Source organism: Rhinolophus ferrumequinum, chromosome 8 (genome assembly GCF_004115265.2).
Source record: "Rhinolophus ferrumequinum isolate MPI-CBG mRhiFer1 chromosome 8, mRhiFer1_v1.p, whole genome shotgun sequence".
Lineage (NCBI taxonomy): Eukaryota > Metazoa > Chordata > Mammalia > Chiroptera > Rhinolophidae > Rhinolophus > Rhinolophus ferrumequinum.
The window spans coordinates 24,133,417-24,142,064 of record NC_046291.1 but is presented as its reverse complement, the minus strand read 5'-3'; the positions used below and the strand labels follow the sequence as shown (position 1 = coordinate 24,142,064).

The window sequence follows — 8,648 nt, the reverse complement described above, 5'->3', positions numbered from 1 at the left end:
GATGAGTTCCTTTTGAAACTTAAAATAGTGTGTGTTCAGTCAACCTCAAGGGTATTTAATTAGCAGTACTATGTATTGTAAAAACAGATTATTTTTCAAAAATACTACTGTACTTGTGCTAATAAAATTAGAAACTAAATCTTGAATGAAAGGAATACCCTTGCATTACTCAAATGGTGTAATTTCTCCAGATAAATAAATGAAATTTGTCATAACCATAACTTAAAATTGTAGCCTGATTGTTATGGAGTTGGAGAAAGATTATTTCAATAACAATGCTTTTGTTTGTTTGTTTGTTTGTTTGTTTGTTTGTTTTCTTAAAGAAGTCACAAATAGCATTTATTACCTTGGTATATCACACTAGTCTTATTGCTGTTCCTTCATTGGCTTTCTGTCTTCCCGCCTCCTCCCAGTCTGGCCACACAGTGCATCCTTGAACAGTTAGCTCACAGCAGCAATACACTTATTTCACGTCTCTAACACCATTCATTCACAGGGTCAAAGTTCTGGTCCACAAACCATTCCCTGTTGGAAGTTCAGTGCTTGTGGAAGAATCTGTGGTAAACCAGGCCTCCCAGGATGGCTTGCTCCATCCAGTAAGGTGACGATGGAAAGTAGCAGTTTGTTGGTTGTCACTTTTCTGGACATTGACCTGAGAATCTTTAGACTTTTAAGTTTTCACTTGTGTTTACCAGTCTATTCTTGGTACGTTCCAACTGCTCACGTTGCTCCCCCAGCTCTTCTATGATTTCTGAGCCAATCTGATCAGTCTCTGTGGCAACAGGATGAGAACACTCAGAACTCTGGGTGGCCTGGTTCAGGCTGTCAGTGCCTTGCAGAAGCAACGTTCTTGGACATTAGCCAATTCATATGCTCATTCTCTACAGTGTATGCACCATATTTCACGCCTCCTCAGTCCCCAGGTGTGGCTGTCAGAGGTGTGCTTCTCACTTCCAGTGGAGCTTGGCAAGGTCCTTCCAGTAGGTTTGAAGCTTAGGCATCATAGGGTTACGGAAAGATAAGGATGCATAACGTAGTTCCTCTTCCTTCTCTGCCAGAGTTTCATTTGCTTCCTGTTGCTTTTTATCAAAATCTTTGATCAACTTCTCTTCTTGGAGATATTGCAGATTGGGCTCCAGACCATCGCAACAAAGCAAGTATCACAATAAATTGAGTCTTAATCTTTTTGCAAGTGGAGGGTCTTGCCGTCAATTTGTAAAAAACGCAACAGCTGTCCCTGCAGTCCCCAGGAGCCATGGCGGCACCCCTCATAGGTCTTCATGGAGGCTGCGGAAGGTCTCACGCAGTTTCTGGAAATGCTTGGAGGAGGAGGAGGCCGAGGTAGCCAAGGCGCAAGCCGCTCTAGAGCAGGGGCCACTGAGATTCTGTGTCCAGGGCCGCTGCTAACCCCCGCGGTCAGCCACCTATCCCGGCAGGCATCACAGCGACCACAGCCACCGCTCCCTGGACGAGGCGCTTCCTCAATGTTTTGAAATGAAGAAACTGAGGGTGAGAAAAAGTGTTACACTAAACATCAATTTAATTTTGCATTTATATTTTTTGAAGCACCAAAAACTTGGTCACATTTTGTATGTCATCATAAATTATCATTTTATGATTCACAAGCTGCAACCATAAATACATATCCATTTGAAATTATTTTTGGAAAAATAATTTTCCACTATAGTTTTATTCAAAGCTAGAAGCAATTTGTGGTTACAAATACAAAATATTGTGCACACAATCCTGAAATTATTTCTCTCTTTGCTCAACAAAATGGAGCAACTCTTCCATTCCCTTAAAAAAAGTAAGTTGGAACACTTTTGATAGAGAACATCCATGGTTATAGTTCATTTGTACCACATATAAGCAATACATGTTTTTAAGCATTTTATCTAAGAATCCTATGAGATAGAAAGGATTAAGGACCATCTGTATTCTACCAGTGTCACAGAAATTTAGTACCCAACTCTTTATAGATAGGTAGGTAGATAGATTGATTAATTCCCCTGCACTCATATTCCTCCTACTAACTCGGTGTCAAAATTCAAGCTAAATTAATTATGAGATTAATTTACAATCACAGTCTGTTGTTTATATAGTTAGACAACACATGAAACAGAGGTGGCTTGGCCTAAGAATCAGTCTATTTTCAACCTCGACAATATTGGTTAAAGCCAAAGAACTTAAGATTCTTTACTTTGGTAGAAATAAGCTATGACCGACAGGTAGTTTAAAGGGGAGTCATATTTTCTAGTAATTGAACTTTTATCTGGTGATCTGAAACATAAATATAGAGTATTATTGTAGATCATACCAGTATATAAATCAGAGACTTTCACTGACCGGTCTCAGGGCGCCCTCTATGGTACTGAGGTTAAAATAAAAAAGGAACCAAAGTGAAATTCACCCACCTTACTAGGCACACTTCCTTTCACTTACCATAAAAGCTGAGTACAAACCTCACGTTTTATTTGGCTCAGTGGATCTGCGGGTGAACAGCCGTTTTTAAATTGGAGAGGCTCCATTGTGAAATAATCCCACATTGTTTGAACTGATATTTATGTTAGTATGAAACCAACAATCTCCACTACCATCACTAATAATTCTCTGTCCCTCTCTGTCTCCGCGCGCCTGCTATTTGTGTGTGTGTGTGTTTTCGCGCGCGCGCGCGCGCTAGTGAGTGGGTGTGTCAGAGAGAGCACCCTATGCCTCGGTCTCCTCTTGGTTTCCCTTACGCCGTGTCCGGTGTCCGACTGGAGGCTCCGGAAAGTAGGTGCCCAGGGACTCCAGCCCTTACCTGGGCTCTCGCAAGGAGGTAGCCGCCGAGCAGCAGCCACCCCCAGACGTGGAGCGACGCCCCCGGCCAGCCCGCGTCCGGACGAAACCCAGCGAGAAGCAGGGACGCTCTTCCTGGAGCCGGGGAGAAGCTCCGTACTCTAGACTTTGCGGGCGCGGGGCAAACTTGTGACTGGGAGCGCGGCGAACTGGGGCGGCCGGGTCTGGGGCCAGGGGATGCCCGGGGCTGGGCTGTCGACGCCCGCACGTCTCGGATTCCAGTCCTGCCATGGCGGCTCGCAGCTTAGTCCGGTCTTCCCCATAGAGTTGCCCGTGTTGTGGGGCGAAGTGGGGAGGCTTCCTCATTCCCTGCGGAAGCAGCGGGGAGGCGCTCGCGCTCTTTCTCGGAGTCACGGAGTCCTGCATTTCTGGGGACCTGAAGGCAACGGATCTAGTTCTCTGCTCCCCCCACCCCCAACTCATACCATCTCTGTTTCCCTCCACTCTGTCTGGGTTCCAACGCCCAGTCTCTAGGGGCGCCCTGGGTCCTCGCGGAGTGGTCCGAAAGTTCCCTGCAGGCCAGATGCGAGATGACTATTAACCAACCAGACCTGGACAGTGTGTTTAAAGGCTTCCCCGCCAGGTACGTTCTGCACCTGCGGCTGTGCTCTGAACAGTCTCTACAGACCTCTATAAAGTTCTCTGATCACCTCAGTCTCAAAGTAGATTCGGACTTCAATATTTATAGAGAAATGTCAATTTGCGGACTCAAATATTGAAATCATGGTGTAGATATTGTTGAATATCATATCTATTAAAGAAGAATTTTAGCTAGATATGAAAAGTTTACGTTTTTATCATGGTGGATGATGCTCCAGGTACTTAATGAAATTAAAGAACAAGATGCGGATGTTTTTCTTATTGCAACTCTTCATTGTGTGATCCATACTCAAAATACTTATAGCTTGTTTCTGAATCAAGGTATGCAAAATGTCTTACATACACTTATTAAAAGACTGTATACATGCAAATGGTATGAATCATCCGTTTAGAAAGCTAATGAAGGAAACAGCTGTTTTATTTAGTGAACTTATATTCTTTGCCAATTTCCATTGGTTAAGTATCAGAAGACTTTTACAAAAGTGTTTGAAACACAAGAAATGCTTGACAAATATGCAATATTCAAAGGTCAAAAAACATGGTGATGTAAATTATGTTCTCTCACTGCTACCACACTGCATGTAAACAAGCTAAATTTGGAGCTCCAAGGAAATGAAAAGCTTATTGCTGACTTGGTAGACGGGTCCAGGAATTTAAGTTGAAATCAAAACTTGGCGTAATACAAATTAGTAAAAAGAATTTTAAACCATTTTCTAACGTCAATATGTAGAAGATTTTCATTTTAATCAACAATAGTTAAATTTGCTGCAAAATCTACAAGATAAACTTGAAGGATGTTTTGTTATATATAAAGTTATATATATATATATATATATATATATATATATATATATATATATAAAGTTGATTTTCAATTTATGCAATACTGCTTTAAATTCAATAATAATACCACATTGACCCAAGAGTTAGGGAATTTACTTAATTTGCACAGATGAAGACGTATTTATGATGCAAATGTAATATCTAAGTTAAGATGTTCTGTAAAAATAAATTACACACTGACATTCTTTTTTTTACATACTGACTTTCAAAGAAAATATGAAAATTAAAATAATATACAATATCTCTATATTTTATATCATTATTATTTGGATACACTGGATTACATTACATATACTCTTACAATTAACTTTACCTGTTATTTTTACTTTTCAAATTACATACAAGGATCATATTATGTTTCTTTTGGACATAACAGTTTCAGTAAAACTTAAGTTACCCCATACTATTCCCAAACGTGTCCCCTCTCATCACTTCTTTTCAACATTTTACTGGAAGTCCTAGCTAATGTAATAAAATGAGAAAATAAAATAAAAAGGTGGGCAGATGGGCAGATTGGGAAGAAAAAATAAAACTATCTTCGTTTGTAGATGACATGATTGTAGAAAATCCAAAAGAATAGAAAAAAAGAAACCTCCTGGAACTAATAAGCATTATAGCACAGTTGCAGGATGTAAAGTTAACACATAAAATTCAATCATTTGCCTCAATACCAGCAATGAACATGTGGAATTTGAAATTAAAAACACACCATTGACATTAGTATCCCCAAAATGAAATACTTAGGTATAAATCTGACAAAATATTTACAAGATCAATAGGAGGATAACCAAAAACCAATAATGAAAGTATTCGAAAAACTAAATAAATAGAGAGATGTTCCATGGATAGGAAGACTCAATATAGTCAACTGTGAATACATAGATTCATGGCAATCCCAATCAAAATCCTGGCAAGTTATTTTGTGAATATTGACAAACTAATGCTAAACTTTACAGGAGAGGCAAAAGATCCCCAAACCCAACATAATATTGAAGAAAAAAACAAAGTTGAAGAACCGAAACTTCCCAACTTCAAGTCATGCTATAAAGCTACAGTAATCAAAACAATGTGTAGTGTGGTATTGGATAAATAACAGATAGATAAGTGGAATAGAATAGAGACTCCAGAAAAAGGGAGACCAAGACAAGACCAAGGTGTAGGGTGCTCTCGCTGACACATCCACGCACTCATACACACATACACACAGAGAGAGAGAGAGAGAGAGAGAGAGAGAGAGAGAGAGAGAGAGAGAGAAAGAGAATTATTAGTGATGGTAGTGAAGATTGTTGGTTTCATACTAACATAAATATCAGTTTAAACAATGTGGGATTATTTCACAGTGGAGCCTCTCCAATTTAAAAATAGCTGTTCACCCGCAGATCCACTGAGCCAAATAAAACATGAGGTTTGCACTCAGCCTTTTTGGGGTCTCTATTCTCTCTCTCTCTCTCCATATATATATATATATATATATATATATATATATATATATATATATATATATGTATATATATGCATATATATATATATATATATATATATATGCAGGCAACTGATCTTTGACAAAGTAGCAAAGGCAAAGCTAGCATTTTCAACAAATGGTGCTGAAAAATTCAGACATCCACATGCAAAAAAAGAAAGAAAAAAGAAAGACACAGAACTTACACCTCTCAGAATTCACTCAAAATGGATCACCAATTTAAATACAAAACATGAAAACTATAAAATTCCTGGAAGATAACATAGGAGAAAAACTAGATGATAGCGGCTTTGCCAATGACTTTTTAGATGTAAACATATTTTTACCGTAATATCCAGCATTCATACTCCTTAGCATTTACCCAAAGGAATTGAAAACTTATATGCACACAAAAACTGGCACTCAAATGTTTATAGTAGCTTTATTCATAATGTCAAAATTGGAAGCAAATAAGATGTCCTCCAGTAGGTGAATATATAAACTCTGGTGCATCCAGACAATGGAATATTTTTCAGTGCCAAAAAAAATGAATTATCAAGTCATGAAAATACAAAGAGGAAACTTACATGCTTCTTTCACGAAGTGAAAGAAGCCAATCTGAAAAGGTCACATACTGTATGATTCTAACATATAACATGCTAGAAAAGGCAAAACTGTAGAGATAGTAAAAATATCAGTGGTTACCAGGAGTTAGAGGGGAGGGAGGGATAAATATGATAGAGCACAGAGGATTTTTAGGGCAGTGAACCTACTCAATATGATACTATAATGGTGAATATATGTCATTATAAATTTATCCCAACCATATCATGTATAACACCAAGAGTGAACCCTAACGTGAGCTATAGGCTTTGGGTGATAATGATGTGTCAGTGTTGGTTCATCGATTTTAACAAATGTAGCATTTTGGTGGGAATGCTGGTAAGGGGGGGGGGGCTGTACATGTGAGGGGCAAGGGGACATACTCATAAAGGAAATCTCTATACCCTCTGCTCAGTTTTACTGTGAATCTAAAACTGCTCTAAAAAATAGTGTATTTTAAAATAATATTACATGAAGAGTAACACATATCAAAGGCCCCAGAAGTGGTAAACTCTGTGATTTATTTTCGTTTTAGAAACATATTTATTCTCTGTTGAGAAAATATTTTTGTTTTTAATATTTCTATGTGGAAGGATGACTGCTTCCCAAATGTCACTAAAAATATTAGGTGAACTGAATTTTCCATTACTGTAGTTCCAATACATAATATTCATTTATACATAGAAATTGAGAGCTAATGCAGATTTCTCACAACTCTTTATTTGGAGTCCTAGTTAATTTGTGCAGGTTCATAGATAAAGCCGGTGTAGCATGCTAGGACAGTGTTGCTTGTGGTTTAAGAAAAATGAACTAGAGTGTAAAGACTCTGAGAGACACATGGTGTGTCTACATGGAAGAGTCAGATGTTATAAAATGGAATCAATTTTCCATGCATCTATGTGCTTTGATCTTCAAAAAGTTAAACTTCCCATTTAAACTCTTAAAATATTATTTGAATATAAGGAACACTGCTCTCCCACCCCAGAAAAAGAATAAAAAGTTTTCACTATGTTATTATAGGAACTCCCACGATTCATTTGCCTAGCAGATTACCAATCAAAAATTCTCAGCATTTATTTGACGTGAAATTTTTTTCTGATAAATAAAGTGAACACCATTTTAGATTTTCACAATACAGATAATATCATGTGAACTCTTTTCAGATAAGTTTCACTTTGTTGACAACGTGACACTTCAGAACTGCAGTATGCTACGTATCTTGTGAAGTGAAAATACATTGATTTACTACTGAAAATAATTTTATCATTCTTGTCACCGAGACACTATTTTTATTCCTGCAGCAGAGTTATTAGGCCCATCGTCATATCTCATTAAATATTCAAGGCAATTATTTCATTGGAAGTATATATATCACAGAAAAGAGCATGAGGCCAAAAAAAGATTTAAACAGTTAATACATCAGCAAAACTACTTCAAAAGGTAAAATTCATTCTGTGTAATTCTCTGGCCAATTTCCTACAATGGATTTTCTTATTGAGTACTGTTATGAATCCTAACATCCCTATATATAAAAGTTCTTATCTTAAGAAGGAAGCAATAAATATAGAGAAAAGGGAATTCTAGACATTGATCCTGAGGCATGATGATACTATTTCAATAAAACTTAAATACTTACTGTTTTCGTTTAACTAGTGATTTTTCTTTGAAGTAAAAAAAAAAAAGTTACAGGAGGAATGTAATCTTTGCAAGAATGATAGGTCATTTTTTCTTTATAACCGTTCAATATTTCAGCCATCATATATAATAATACTTCAGATACTTTGAAATCTATTTATATCATGCATATACTGCTTCTGAATTCTCAGGAACTCACTCTGGAGAGTAAATTTGTGTCATTTTGCAACTTTGTTGTTTCAAGATGTTGAAGTTTCTTAAGTTTTCTTTTATTCTACCCCAGTGTGGACATCTCTACAATCATGTAAGGCAATGACATAGTTCTTTATACTTCAATTATTTTATAAGGACCCGAAGTAGCTTATTTGATGGTAATAAGTAAGAATTGGACTCTGGCTTACAGACCAAGAAAAGTCACTTTGCTCAAAATCAAATGATTCTAAAGTTTAAGTTATGAAGCACATGCTCATTATAAACTGTAGAGAATGTGCAGAGGCAGGCATTGTGGGACATACCCTCCCAAAAGAAAAGCTACTGAAAATAATACAATTTACATAAATTAAGATGACTTTTAAAAGTCATTGTTATTAAGTACTGTTGGATGATGTGAAGTTTATGTTCATAACTGCAAGGCAGTCTGAATTATGTGACATTTAGAATTGTGTAAATT

General features: G+C 37.2%; 1 pseudogene; it reads right to left on the bottom strand.

The window, feature by feature from the left end:
• Positions 1-536: 536 nt before the first annotated feature.
• On the bottom strand, positions 537-3,204 carry LOC117025957 (vesicle transport through interaction with t-SNAREs homolog 1B-like; annotated as a pseudogene).
• Positions 3,205-8,648: the final 5,444 nt, after the last annotated feature.